At 36.6% G+C, this 16034-nt stretch overlaps 1 long non-coding RNA gene across 1 annotated transcript; it reads right to left on the bottom strand.

The window, feature by feature from the left end:
* Positions 1-428: 428 nt before the first annotated feature.
* Positions 429-15799, bottom strand: LOC128822437 (uncharacterized). The gene is made up of 3 exons (XR_008441428.1): positions 15693-15799; positions 6858-6962; positions 429-683 (listed from the first exon to the last, which is right to left on the bottom strand). It is a non-coding gene; the product is annotated as an uncharacterized LOC128822437 (long non-coding RNA).
* Between the last annotated feature and the right edge of the window lie 235 nt (positions 15800-16034).

Genomic DNA, 16034 nt, shown 5'->3' with positions numbered 1-16034 from the left:
CCTCCTTGATCAGGGAGGTTGGACAAGGTGATCTCTAGAGGTCCCTTCCAACCCCAGACGTTCTGGGATTCTGTGGTTCAGATACCACACCATGTTTAGAGAAAAAAACCCAAGAAACAAACCAAGAACAACAGAATGAAGGTAAAAATGAACACATCCTGCTGAAATATTAAAAATTAAAATCAAATTAAATTGCCATGAATATTATTGGTATTGTATTTTAATCACAATCCTTCTTTAATCACTTGGATTTCATTGGCAGACAGACTTATCATGAAACTTTAATTTTCAAATTGCAATATCTTTTTTGCTGTTCTTTTTTTTTTTGTGTGTTTTTTTTTGTTTGTTTGGTTTTTTTTTTTGTTTTGTTTTGTTTTTTTTTTTGTTTGTTTTTGGTTTGGTTTTTTTTGTGGGTTTTTTTTTTGGTGTTTTTTTTTTTTTTTTGTTCAAACTGATCTCAAGTATATCTCAAAATGTTTGAAATAGGCTGGAGTTAGTCTAAAGAACAGTGTAGTAAGCCCATCCTGTTTTTTTAATAGCCTCAGGAAGGCACCATTCCTCTTGTCCATGTTGGTAAAAAGGAGCAGAATACCACAGAGTGTTTCTTGCTGAGGATTCACAAGTGCCATGCAGAGAAAGCTGGAAATCTTTGCCTTGTGCCCTCTTTGCAGATTGTTACTGACCTGTAGTAAAAAGAATTGATGTCTCTTCGTGATTTTGCATTTATGGCCTGACCCACCAAACAATTTTTTTCCTATTGCCTTTCACACACTTTGAGTCACTTTCCCATCATGTGCATGGACCTCCCACACTAATCAACCTCTAAACTCTTTTCTTTCAGCATTCAAATGTTGTATACACATATTGCAGATAAGAATCTGACACTTAGGTGAGTGGATTTGAAGAATTCTGCAAATAAGGAGGCAAAAAAAAATGAATAATCTCTTATTTTTCTGTGATATTATTTTGTGTTTAAGAAAAAGGGGCCATTATAATAGAAAAATCTAATCATCCACATCATTCAGACCAAATACTGATCTGAAAATAATTTGCTTAGGAAGTAGTAAAGCTAGAATCAATGTTTTAATTTCTTTCCAGGAAGAAATCTTTGCCTAGACAACTGTGAGGTAAATTTCTTTCACTTTCAGAGATGCTTATAAAATTTTATATCACTCCTTATCTTGTAGATAATGACATGAAAATTTTCTACATACATTAAAAAAAAAGTGCTGTACAAGACAACAAAGACTGGAAAGCATTAGAGGTGTTATTTGCTCAGCCTGGATCAGGTGAGATAGGAAGCTGAGACTGTTTTATATTACATTTTTATCTGTCATGGTTTAAAGCGCTTTGTGAAATAACATTTATAATTTCTACCCATAAAGAAATACATTGCGTAGAATGATGCCTTCAGAAGAAATGAAAGGCAGTTTCCAATTAAGACTAAGTGCCAAAGAACTCCCCAGAGATCTCCCCAGAAATGTTCTCTTTGTCTTATTGACGCACTGCAGATGTTTTGCCCCAGCTGAGGAAAGGGTGTAAAATGCAGAAAATGTCCAATAGTGTTGCTATACTTTGTATTTTACTATTATTATTATTATTATTATTATTATTACAGCTGAGGGCCAACATTGTCCTCCTGTTACCTGAATTTCCAGTGGAGAAATAGTAAATGTTTTAAGAGTCTTCTCTTAAGAAAGAAGGGAATACAGAGAGAAAACAAATTTATCATAAGCAGAGAGGTTTGGTCCCAAGAGGACTTTTACATGTTAAAAGTGGCTGGTATTGCTTTTGAAGTGGATAAATTCAGCACTGTATTTCAAACTTTATGGTTCATATTATCTCAAAATCCTGGCAAAGGGCAAAAATTCGAAATGAAAGGTCACCACAGAACCTCTGTGAGTAGAATATTTACATTTATGAAATGGGTATTATGCCTGCTCTGAAGTGGACACCAAATTATTTTTGCGATATCTCCCAAAACAATTCCCTTTCAAAAGGACTGCAGGTGCTTCATTCTCACTCTGAAAACAGCTGCTCTCTACACTAAGCTACTCAGCATACTGTATTTTCTCATCAGAAACCCAAAGTGATCATAAATTGGCTTCAAAATTGCCTCCTTCACTTGAGATCCTTGGTGATACATCATCTACAACAAAACCCTTGGCTTGAGAAGTGCAAACTCTCATCTAGATCAACCACTCTGACAAACAAACAAGATTATAACTGTTTGTATTTGCTTAGTTATTCAAGCCCAGACTGTGGCCAGTAATTTTATGGGACAAGAAAAATCATTTAGCTGTCCATGCTCTACCACATAGCACTGATACATTCCAGCTATTCCAGGCTGTCATTAGTTTGGTCCAGCTGCCTTTGGAGTGCTGTCTCTGAACCCAAACACTTTTTATGGTGCCTGTAAAGACAATTCTTTTATTGCAGATTACATTTTGGTTGAAGAGTTTCTACATTCCTTATACATTTTCTTTTGCACATTAATTTTTCACTTTTTAAATGTAAGCTTCTTTGGTAACCTGTCAGTTGCTGCTGATAGATTATTATTTTCTCCAAAGTCAGACTATAAAGGGCGTCCCAATCTCTCTGGGACTCTGATTCCAGCAATGCCATAATTTTGATGTGCCCAGGTTTGGCTCTTGCCAGCAGAGAGGTTGTTGAATTTTTGGCCACAGCCTAGAAAAGCTCTTTGAGGGCAATTCCCCTCAGCCCATGCCAGGCAGGGGAGCTCTGAGCTGGAAAAGCAGAGTTCAGACAGAGCCAAAACCATTGCTGGGTGCCAGAGCTCACCAAAATAAACCCAGGAATTTCTCTTCCAAGGAAATGAGAGTTTAGGAATTCTGCTGGGTTTGATGGCAGTCGAGCATTCCCAGACACCTGACTGTCCAGATGGAGATGTTGGAACATGGATAATCCTGATAAAATAACTGTAGGGGAAACAGAGATGAGAGATGGATGAACACCTCCTACTGTCTTTAATAAAACTTTAAGGGAAATAAAACTTTAAATTTATGAATTAAATTAAAAAAGAAAAAAAAAAAAAAACACAAAGCAGCAGGCAACCTGAGTGTACCTAACTTTCATGAATATCATGAATGAAAGGAGTGGTGGAGAGTCAGGGAAAAATTAATCCCATCCTAATGAAGGTAATTCAGAAATTTTAATTTATTTTTGCCTCAGCACACAAGGCTGAAATTAAGTGACACTTTATCTAATACTGGTTATAAAATGTCACATTAACACGCAGCTTGCTTTTTCTTCTTTTGTTCTAACTTTCTTTCATATTTTCTTACTTTGAGTTTCATCTGTGCTGTGAACTCTTAAGAATCCATGCATTAACCCAAAACCTTTCTACAAAATCTGGGAAAAACAGTAGCCATGTGGCACTTTGAAAGGTAAGACCACATCCAGATGAAAACTTTTCTCTGATTGGAAATTACATATTCAAGAGTAATGACTAGTACTGGATTATTAGTTCAGGTAAATAAAAACAAACAAACAAATAAATAAAATATATTAAAAAATACGTATATGTATAGATAAAAGATGACTTGGCATTATTTTTTTTCTATAGCTTATTTTCACAATGAAAAGAAGTTAAGAAATTCTTTTAAACATTTAAACCAAGAAAAATTGCTTTCTGAAGGAGTTTCAATCACCTTTTAAAATTTATTCCACCATCTTGTGCACATTTTTACTAACTCTATCCAGATTTTAACTAAGCAGGAGCACAAAATGCAGTAAAAATACTTTCCATGAATTTTGAGAAGACTTCACTTGGTTCTACATAGAACTTCTCAAGACCTACTTCTCTAAAAACATCCAGCCTCCTCTCCTGCAGCTGTAAGATATGAGTTGCACATGAGTTTTGGTCTGTGTTTGTGATCTTGACAAAACAGACTGATTTAGGATGAGAAAAGTGAAAAAAAAGAGGAGCACTGTCAGGGGCAGACAGTCAAACACAAATAATTTACAGCTCGCCACAAGCACAGATCACAAGACACAGAAACTGTGTGTCCAGGGTCAGCTGATGGATTTTATGTTGGGAAAATAAAATCACCATTCCATAACGACTGAGTGGCAACTTTTTTTATTTTTATTATTATTTTTTAGATTTCTTTATTTTGATACATAAAGATCATCCAAGCAATGAATGCAATTTAATGACAGTGGCTCATTTACAGATGAGTATCTATATCCAAATTGGCATTTTTAATTAACAGGAAAAGCATAACTTTGTTTACCCAGCCCATTCCTCTCTCCACGCTGCTGGCAGGTACCAGGATGAAGACACCAGGTGGATTTTTCTTCCAGAAGTGAATATAGTCACTTTTCCAATCCAGGTCCACTTCTTTCATCCACAGTGTGTTGTTTCAAGATGATGAATTGTGTAGTACCTTAGACATCTCCTTTTTGGGTACATTTAAAAATGCCTGTACCTGGTTCCATTTGATAACAATTAAATAACAAACTAAATTGCAGTTTTCTACCCAAAAAAGTTATGGATTTATTACTTAATTATTTTGTAGAATTAAATTTATATTTCAGACTTAGTCTCTCTTCATCTGTAGTGGAAGTATAAAAGTTAGATTTACATCTTTGGATTTTTGAAACAGTAGAATCTTTATTAGTTGTGTTGTTGGGTTGATTTTTTCCTTTGACTTATGAGGAATTCTTCAAACCTAGGTTTAAATTAATTGATTTTAGCAACAGTTTAAACAGCAATTTAAGCACCAATTAATCCATACTATGTTTTGTTGTTGATGTTATGGTTTAACCCCCCCCAACAAGCAGCCAAGAACCATGCAGCCATTTTGTGTTTTTATAATTCCCTAAAAATTCTGTTCTGAGGGTTAATTGTTGTTAGATTGAATGTGATTAAAGTAATACAACTGAGTATTTCCCTGCTTACTCTGACACCTACATATTATACTTAAAACACCAGATAAAATAGAAATACCCAACACCCCAACCCATCCAATTCACCTTCAGCTCAGAAAAGAAAAAAAAGAAATTACAGCAGAGGCCATTTTGAGGGAGTGAGGAAAATTTGTGTCTCCCTTTCACCATTTGAGGAACACGGTGCATGACCTTAGAATTCTGGAAACATTTAGGTTGGAAAATCCCTCCCAGCCTGTTTTAAGTACATTTACAACACCAGCCCATGGAGCCCCAGCTGTGCCCGATGCCCACCTTGTCCCCAGCCCAGAGCTCCGAGTGCCACCTCCAGGAATTCCTGGGACACCCCCAGGGACGGGCACTCCAACCCTCCCTGGGCAGTGCCAAGGCCTGAGCTCCTTTCCATGGGGAAATTCCTGCTGCTGCCCACCCTGAGCCTGCCCTGGCCCAGCCTGAGGCCGTTCCCTCTCCTCCTGTCCCTGTTCCCTGGAGCACAGCCCGATCCCCACCTCTGTAATCTCCATTCACTCGCAGAAAATGACGTATCTAGAAAATCCCAAATGTGGAATGTGACGAATCCGTCAGCAGACGTTGCCCACTGAGATTCAGAGAAACCCACAACAAGGAAGAACACTGACTCATTTGGTCACTTGGACCAGATTAGCTCAGACCCTTGATAGGTTGAAGGCCCAAGTGAAAGAAAAGGCTGGAAACACCAAGGCCCCATGTTTATGAGTGAAATGTGGTACACCTCCATGCAGTAACACATCTTCTTCTCATTCCCCCTTCCATACAAAGTCAACAGATACGCTGCACGTAAACCAGCATGCAGCTTCCAATTTTTCAGTTATTACCCATACTGCCTGCATTGCCAAGCTGTAAATTATTTTTTGCTGTAAATCAGTGTTATTTTTGCAAAAGCTTAAAACAATATACAGTCTTCTTATGTTTTTCATCCTCCATGATTCCTGTATGTATAATAAATGTTTAGAGTCTTCTTTCTTGAGGGAAAAAACCCACCGAAACACAAATCCATGTTCCTGGTGATAACCACACCAACACTGTGTACTCTATTCCTGCCAGTTCCTTGTAACAACATTAGAATCACACTCTTGAGCTCAATCCTACCAAAGATGATAAGATATGCACATAAAATCCCCTCAGTAAGTTTCTTTAATCAGATTTTAGATTATCATTCCTCATCTGAATTAAAATGCGATTATTGTAAATGGCTCCCTTGCCTTTCTGGGCAAAGCAGAGAGTGTTTAAAATTTGATTCAAACAGAGTGAAAACAACTATGGATGCAAAAGCTGCTATTTAGAGGAGGCAGAGCAGCTGTAGATGCTCAGTGAATATCACCAATAAAAATGATGATGGTGCTGTTTTGACAACTTTTCTTTGACCAACCCAATAACAAAGTATTATAAACTGGCAGTTGGGTTTTTTTTAATAGGGGAAATCTTTATTCACACCTTATGTTCATTTTTGGTTTGTTTAAGTTTTGCTAGCCATTTCTTATAGTTTATTGTATTCCATGTCCATTTTTCAATGGGTTTAGCAAAAGAAGTGCTGGGAACTGCATTTTATAATGTTTCTGGCAGCAATTCTGAGTAAATATCTAGGGAAGATGGACTGTAAGAAGTGCTGGTGAGATATATTTTAATTTTGTCCTGCTTTCAATGACAACTGGGCTACCCATGGAAGCAGAAATTCCCTGTGGTCCTGCAGATTATTTAAGTGCTGGAGTGATCTATATGGTAATGACACACTTGGTAACTTTGGTCTGATGAGAGGGAAGGTATATAGGATCCCACATTTATTTCAAAATAGGTAAATGCTATCCTCTTCAAAAGGAAAAAGAAACATTTATGTGTGTGCATACGTGCACATAATAGTAGTTTATATGAATACCTAAAAGCTAAAATATTAGCCAAAAATCTCTTACCTTTAACATGAAGCAAAATCTTGCAGGAAAGTTTAAACTGCCTCACGCAGAAATAAGGAAATTCAGTCCATGCTGCAACAACTTTTTTCATGCTTCATGAAAAGTCTGTTGAAAAAAAAATTATCTTTTAGCATCAGGTTACCATCTATTTATTACTTTTCATATTCATGTTGCTGGTATTGATATTTAATTAAAAGTGTCTTGCTTCAGTTTAGGCTAAAAATGTAACGCTCACTTTCTTTCTTAAAGGTTAATATTCACACTTTTTCTTGACTGTTTTGCTTTAAAAGTTCACTTCAATAAAACCTGTGAAGTGTAGCCTGGCCTTTTTCTTCTTTTTTTTTTTTTTTTTTTTTTTTTTTCTTTTTTACTTTTTCCCTGGAGGAAAAGAAAGTATTTTACTCCTGTACTAAATTGAATTGAAAGTGGATGTATCAAATATATCAGTGAAGGTAATGTCAAGCAATGCTCCTCTGTTGATATACTCAGTGAAATCTGTTTAAGTGACAGATATTTCACAGCGACCAACCCTCCAGAAGCATCTGACAAAGTTATTTTGTGGAGAGGGGGTGCTGCTGGGGGACAAGGTGACCGTGGGCTGGCAGAGGGTCCTGGGGAAGGGGCCAGGGAGGGGATGCTGCCCCTCTGCCCTGCCCAGCTGAGGCTCCTCTGCAGGGCTGGCTCCAGCCCTGGGCTCCTCAGCACAGGAGACACCAGGAGCTGCCCGAGAGGCTCCAGGGCAGGCACAGAGAGGATTTGGGCTCTGCAGCATCTCTGGGCTGGGCTGAGCCTGCGGGAGCTGGGCCTGGGCAGGCTGGAGAAGGGAAGGGCGAGAGGGGATCCCATCCATCCATCCAACATCTGCCAGGGCTGCCAGAGGCTGGGCCGGGCTCTGCTCGGTGCTGCCGGCGGCAGCGGGAGCAGCGCTGCCCATAAAATCAAGGGCAGCGAGTTGCAGGGCAGCAGGAGGAAGAAGTTGTGTGCGTGGAGGGGCAGAGCCCTGGAACAGCTGCCCAGGGAGGGCCTGGAGTGTCCCTGTGTGGAGCCATGCCAGCCCCAGCTGGACACGTTCCTGTGCCGCTGCCCAGGGCACCCTGCCTGGGCAGGGCATGGGCCAGATCAGCTCCAGACACCCCTTCCAACCCCAAATATTCTGTGAAAATCTTAAGACTGGTCGAAATAGGGAAACAGAGTAAATTAGAGTAAAATGTTCCTCCTTTAAACATGAAGAGACGTGGTGATCAGAGAAAGAGGAGGCAAACTGTAGAAGCAGGATTAATCTCAAGAGAGGTGGGGGGAAAAGAAAAATCTATTTCTGCGGTAACTATGAATAAGAATAACGGCAATTTTCCTCACTAAATACTGATGGATGTCCAGGATGTTCCTCAGTAGTAAAATACACAAGAGGATTGCTCTAGGATCCATCTAACTTTTGTGAATGCTCTTGTGCCTCTGAGACTTGCTGTGCCGCTGCCCAGGGCACCCTGCCTGGGCAGCTCCAGAGGAACCTTCCAGCCCCAGTTGTTCTGGGATTCCTTGAGATTAATCTGTGGCTTTTGCCTGTGCCTGAACCCAAGAGATTCTTAAGCAAAGCTTTATTGGCTGCATAAAGTTTATCACCGTTCATTCAGGGCCAAATTGAGTCTGGATTTGTGTCCTGTATAAGACAAGCCAAGCAATCCAGCTGCTCCACAGGGCCTTAACCTGATGCTATGAGAGAACTGCAGTTTCATCCTCTGGAGGGTTGCCCTTTTTAATGTATTTAAATTATTACTTTAAATGCTAATATTTATTTGCCTGGAAATCAAAGCCTCTTGAACATGGCTCTGTATGTTCAGTAATATTTCTCAGCCTAGCACAAGCACTAAAATACCAAAGCCCTGCACAGTGAATTAAATAAACTCTGCCTTTTCCAGCGTGTTTGTTGCATTTTGTGCGTGTACATGTGATTCAGACAACTCTCCATGGCTTTAGAAAAGACAGGCTGCTTCAGCAGCACATCAGATCACTGATGTGGGAAGAATTGCTTTGCTAAATTACCTGCAGAACAAATACAGCTTTTCCAAGCCTAACTTGGCCTTTGGGTACACCTTAAACATTCAAATGTCACACAAAAATCCCCACTGAAATTTCATTTCTGGCAAAACAAATCAGGAATAAATAAGTATAGCAATGCTAGTGTGTATGTTTGGAAAATACAAATTTAAAATAATTGTGTGTTTCTTGTTGTTTGGGGTTTTTTTTCCCTATTTATTTTCTCCATCAGCAAATAAATCAACATATTTTGTGTGATTGCATCAGGAACAAATATTTGGGGTTTTTTTACTAATTGAGTATTTTCAAACTATTTGTTATTTATTCCTACATGCATTATAGAAAAATAATTAAAAAAAAAAAAAAGAATAGGTATTGCTGTTGCAAACCTTCCCATCATTATTTACCTGATTTCTATTCCTTTTCATTCTTGAAGAAATACAAAAGCTGACGTATAGGTTACAAAATGGAAAACAGCAAAGTGCTGAGGGATGACACCTGCCCTGAGCAGTCAAAAAAAAAAGATATTTTGAGGCCAGACAGTGCCTGGGGAAAGTTAAAGATCTGGATAAAATACTGACAATCCTGAGTGTGTTTCTTACATTCCTACCAAGAGAGTCCATCCAGGCAGCACCATGATCAAGATTGCACAAACTGGATCCTCTCATCTCAGGGTGATGTATTTCCTATTCACCATTTATCAAATATTGTCAAAAAAGCATTTGAGCACCTCTCAGCATTCAGCACATTAGCAGTGACAAAATGACAGCTTTTGGGTTTGTTCACTGAAAGCACTGCAGAATTTTTTGGTTTTTTTTTGGTAGAAGGGAGAGTAGAGGAGAGAGAAGCACGGAACAAAAAAAGATACAGACAAAGAGGTCATTTATGCTTCCCAGTCAAATATATCCAGGAAGCTAAAACCCCACCACCTTTTGTGATAAAAATTCTGCAATATCACAAGCATCCCTTCCTCTGCTCAGAGAGGTTCAGCTTAGACAAGGCCACCCTGTGATGACACTTTCTCTGCCTTAACTTTGAGCATAAAAGAAAATATGTGACAATTTCCACTTTGAAGGCAGGCACAAAGGAGAAGTTTCTAGGACTGGTGGAAATATACTGTCTCCTTCTTAAAGATTTTTTTTTTTAATTTAAGGAAATTTTAAAGCTTAGTGTATAAATGTGCATCTATACATTTTTTATTATTTATTTCTCTATATTTATATATAAATGTTCTTCAGGTACTCATAAATATCACAGTTTCTTATCTGATAATTAAGGCAGGGGTGTTTGTTTTATTTCTGCCAGTCCAGGTAGTTTCATCCCTGTCTCTTTAATCTCCACACAAACCCATACTTTTCTTCTTAATAAACGTAAGGGGGAAAAAAACCACTGTAGCTACAAAAAATGGATGCTGTGCTGAAACTAATGGAAATTCTTCTCAGAGGAAGCTCATGTTGCTCCAGATGTTGAACAGCTGGGATTTACTCTTGAAAATCAAGCAGTGCTTAGGGTGGCATCACAAGCAGTTGGAACAGGGTGACAAAACAATTGTTTTTCAGACTCCAGAAATCCCCAGAACCGCTGCAAAGGAGCTTTGTAATTTCTTTGAATCACTCCCAGTTATCAGTAAAGGTGTCTCAGAACACCCAAAGTAGCAGCAGGATTAATTTCTCCAGGTATGAAGCCCAATAATTCACAGCTGATAGACTGAACCCACCAGGAAACATATTCTGAAAAGTGTCACTGACTTCAGCTTAGAAAATATGATGGACTTGATGAAGGTGTGCCAGGTGAATTAGAGACATATTAAATAGGAAATTATCTCCATAAATTACGTTCTTCCTCAGGAAACTTCATGTACTTTGGGTTTATCTGTGAACATTTGCAGTAAATCTTGGGCCTTTATTAAAGGAAATGTGTTTCAGTTTTAAAATTTAATAAGGAAAGAGTTCTAAAAAGGATTTCTGGGAATTCATCTGGACCAAAGAAACTGTATCATATATGAGATTTTGCTGAACCAGAAGATGATGATTAATTAAGATATAAGCCTTGGAAAACATAAAAAAGTAACAAATTAGTTGGGCTTTCGAAAACAAAACAAAACAAAGAAAAAAAAAAAAAGGCCAATTAAAATCCACAAAAAAGTTAATTTATCCAGTGTGGAGAGAATGGGAAATTTTTTTTTTTTTTTAATCCATGGTGATTGTTGCTGCTTTCATGCAGTCACCCTGTGCTGTGCTGTTCAAAAGCTTTTGGAACACAAGACTTTCATTTCTTGGTCTGAGGTACTTAAAGGTATCTGAAACATCTTGTGCAGGAAGTCGAGAAATTTGACTTGTCAGAGAAATTTGACAACTCAGAATTTGGGTATTGCATAAGCAGAAATATACAAGAAATGGATCTTAAACTGCATTATGTAGTAAAAAAGTCAGACCCAAATGCAAAGCAGACAAATGAAAGAAGGAAAAAAGAAAAAAAAAACACTGCAAATAACTAGCCAACCAAATAAAAACCTCAGCCCTGACTACTGTCTAAATTTATACCTCTATACCTAGAAAATAAGGCTTATATTCAATTTTCATATATTCAATTCATTCTCATACTCAGTGAAAGACCAAAGCACTTGATAAAACTTACAAACTTTATTGTTATGATTTAGCTCATTTGGTTATTTATGTCTATTCAACTATTCCATTAATGGCTCACTAATTTTCATTGTCCTTGAGCCATTTTAGAAATAAAACCATGCTGAGAAAGACACATGACCTAACATACATTATCCTGAAAACCAGAATTTATAAACAAATGTCTAAGGATCTTCATACAAGACACAAATGGTGGTAGGTGAAGAAGCTCAAATAATAAGTGAGAAATATTATTATTTTATTATTTTAATATTTGCTGTGGTTTGGAGCTATGACTTTCTTCTTTGGTTGGTTTGGGGTCTTGTTGTTTTTGGTGTGCATTTTGGTTTTTTGTTGTTTTTTGGGGGTTTTTTTGTGGGTTTTTTTGGGTGGTTTTTTTTTGTTGTGTGTTTTTTTTTTTTTTTTTTTTTTTTTTTAACTTAAAAATGTTTAAAGAGAGCAACTTGCTGCAGAATGAAATGGGAAAAAAATACCATAATTGTTTCTGTCATTAAAGAATTGTGTCAGCATGGGAGGTAAAGCAGAAAAGAGCATCTTTATAACTGATTTTGTCTTCTGTAATAATACTTATTATACATTTTCCTAGTTTAGAGGACTTTAATGGTGATAAAAATATCAGGAAAAATGCTGCAGGTGGGTTTTATGGTTGTAAATGAGTTTTTAACCCTGAGTTACTTAAAAGGTATTTTGAACTACATTAGGTTGACAAACATTGCTAGAATTTCCCCTTCCCCACTGCATTAATGAATAATGAATTAATGATTCATTAAATGTTTTCCTCGGCAAGAACAATATTAAACAATCAAGGAAACAGGATTTTCTGTAAGAAGAAAATGCTTTCATTTGTTTTTATTGAGAACAGAAACAAATAAGAATTCTTTGAAAATGCCTATATTTAAAATGTTAAAAAAAAAAAAAGTTTAATATTTCTCTGGTGGAACACCTGAAGACATAAATGTGTCATGCTGAACCAGCTAAATGTTCAGCACAGTGAAACTTCATATTTTCACAAAATCCTTGTTTTTGCATGCAAGATTTTGTGTTCCCAAGTCTTTATCTTAAAATTTACATATTTAAGCCCTGGTTTGGTAGTTCCACATTGGTAGTTTCATACATCAAGTATGAAAACTTCCTGTGTTTAATGCATTAAGTTTGTATTCTGAGAGAGTGGAGGCATCTTCCCAGTGACTGTTTTATAACATTCATTTCTAACTCCAATTCTAATTCCTCTGGTAGGAGATATATGTAATGACCAAGGAAGAGGATGTCTTTATTTCTTTATTTTTCTCATTTCCACTGTGAAAGTTATAAGGAGGTTCGTGTTTTAATTTCTGCTTTTTTGGATTCTTTTTTTTTTTTTTTTTGCTTTTTTTACTACCAAATCTCCAAAGATCAGTGTCATTTCTTGCTTGAGAGATCTGATTGTAAATGAAACTGACTGTTTTTCAGAGCAATGCAATAGTGTAAGGGATTTACATGTTCCACAGAAAAGTAGTTTCCCTTTCATTTTTCTTGTTGCCTGCCTGCTGCAATTTTAACGATAATATCTACTCAATTAAGAGTTTCATAGTTTTTGGGGTTTTTTCTTTGTGGCAAATTAACAGCTGGCTTGATATAAATACTGCCTTCACTGTCCTGAACAGGAGCGAGCATAATTTCTGGAAGGGAATATGCTGCACATTTATAAAAAAAAAAAAAAAAAAAAAAATAATAATAAAAAAAAAAGTGGTGGAAAATCAGCTATTGGGATTTCTCACTTACACATTACACTTACCCTTGTCCAGAGAACAACATTCCCCTGGTTATTTACCTAAATGAAATCCTTGTCTTAGGTCAAAATCACAACTGACAGGAAAAAAATAAACTTTCAGGTGTGCAGTCATGCCACAGGGCTGAATATGGCTCTGTGAGTTAAAATGCCCCTTTTTTATTCTCTCTGTAGATGGGATCATTAATGTAGTTCCAATTTCTCATTAAGTGGATAGAAATCTAGACTCCCATGTCATCTGCTTTATCCAGTGAAGATCAATTTAAATGGCAGCTTTCATGACAAACTTTACGCAGTGGAAAGGTCCGTGTAGGGCTGAGCATAAGGGGGAGTATGTTCCATGACATTAAATTTTGGGAAAATTCTGTAAATTAATCCATTTGTTTAAGTCATTGGGCTGTCTTAACCTGGCTAATGAACATGAATTGAATTCAAAAATTGTCTTTAGAATCCTGAATGTTATATTTGAGAAGCTATGACAATGCAGTGAAAGTCCCACTGACTGGAAAAGGGGAAACAAACCCTTCACTTTTAAAAAACAAAAAAAGGAATAACCTTGAGACATAATTTTTGCTAGCAACAGTGAGCAAAGAATAGTCAGGGCTGTACAATCCCAAAAGAATTTGTGGGAATTCGAGTCTAAAATAATCCTTGTTATATTTAAAATACATTGAAGTCAAAATACCTATATCTATTTTGAAGTTATCAATTAGCCTTTTTTTTCGTTGCTGTTGTTTGTAAACAACACTTTCATTTTGTTCCTTGCCAAAGAAAACAATCTTATAGACAAAAATACTGCCAGGGAGAATAGAATAAATTAATTGTTTTATCATTTTTGAATTCAAGAATCTAAGTCAGGACAGAAGCATGATCAATACACCACTTGGTATTAAAAGTAATCCTTATTATTTTAAAACAAAATAATTACATTGTCAAGGGAATAAAGGCATAACTGTGATTGTGTCTTTTGATGACAAGTATACTCCTTGGTACTCTCTAAACAAAATCACTTGCAAAGGACACCAAGTAAATGCATCTAAGTCCTTTAGAGATTAAGTATATAATACGAAATATTAGATAGGAATTACTTTTCCAAAGAATGCAATTTCTTGCGCCTAATGGATCTGATAATTTAGGTATTCAAATCACCATTTCTATTTCCAAGTAAATGAACCTTTAAAGTAGGGAACCATCTTTGGTGGACTGTGGGAGGGCACACAAGTCTCAGTGATAAGTCATTTTACTCAGGGTCATAATAAGTTGTTGGCATTTATTCTGTATTTTACACGCTGCCCCAGGGACTATGTGCATGCTGTGCATTGAAAGAACTCCCAAAATATTCTGTGAAACTGAAGACAGCAATACAGTGAAAGCAAATAAACACAAAAAAAAAAAAAAAAGGAAATTATTTAGGTACTCCTGTAAAATTACATGGGTGCTACAATAGGGAAATTGTCAAAACTCTGAATCAGTGCAGAAATTAAAAAAAAAAAAAAAAAAAAAAAAACACAAAAAAAACCACAAAAAAAAAAAAAAAGAAAACAAAACAAAACAAACAAAAAAAAAAAAGCCCAAAAAACAGTGATGAAAGCAGGAACAGGAAGAAAGTGCAGAAGAAAGTAAATAATTTTCACTGCTCCATTTTAAGAGTCAGAGACTGGATGGCAGGAAAATGGATACCTGTTAGAAATAACAGAGATAAAAAGGTTTAGACATAACTAAGAAAGCTACAGCCTCTATGAGGAGATTTATATAAGAATAGGAAATCTCCACATCATATGTAATATAAGAAAATTTCCACACCATGGAGATTTATATAAGAATAGGAAATTAGTGCCAGGATCCTTCTCTTAAAGATATCTTTATTTACATTACAATTCCCTGAAAAATCAGGATACACAAAGAGGTGAAACAACATCATGCAGTCAAGCCAATCTGTCAGCAGTAGTACCAGTATTTAAAGCTCAAAAAAAAAAAAAAAAAAGAAATAAGGAAACAGAAGGCAGGCTGTGAAGCAACACAGCAAGGAGCAAATTCTCATCAGGTTCTCGAAGGTTCAAGATGAAAAGTCAAAACTATATTGGGACTTCTAAGATCTGGTTTAGATCTTCTCATGGACTAACCAAAGGTAATTGTAAAAACATTTTGATTATTTATTTTATAAAACAAATTTAATTCAACTTTTTCCTACCATAATTATGAACTAAATTAGCAAATAATTTTGGTTTGCTTTCCTTTGTTTTTTTAAAGGAATGAAAAATATATTAAACTGAGGGGGACAATGCTGCTTAATTACATGAACTTATCTGAACTTCTAAAACCAGTGTTGATCTAGCACCTTCAATGTGCAAAAGCCTTGAATTTATAAGGAAATATTTCCACTCTTACCATTGTTTTTGAACTGGGTCCAGAGACACCAGTTTTAGGATCTGTCAAACCGGAGGTGTCCAAAATTTCTGAAAAATAGAGTTGTTTCTGCAGGCACTTTTGAACATTCAAGCCATCATTTTTCTCCGCTTTTTCTTGGCAGTTTGGAAACTTACATAATTCCAAACTGTCTTGGCAAGCAGGAGACTGCAGAAGGACAGCTCCTTGCTGAGATCCTCTCTCTGCACCACAGGTTTATTTCAGAGTTCTTAGGGTGTTTGCGCACTTGCAAAAATCTGCTCATGTACATTTATTTCCACCATTAAACCCGCTTCCGAACTGATATTTAGCTCCCATAATAGG

The sequence above is a fragment of the Vidua macroura genome, chromosome Z (assembly GCF_024509145.1).
Source record: "Vidua macroura isolate BioBank_ID:100142 chromosome Z, ASM2450914v1, whole genome shotgun sequence".
Taxonomy (NCBI): domain Eukaryota; kingdom Metazoa; phylum Chordata; class Aves; order Passeriformes; family Viduidae; genus Vidua; species Vidua macroura.
Note: the sequence above shows the minus strand (reverse complement) of the source record. Positions and strands in the feature narration are given on the sequence as shown.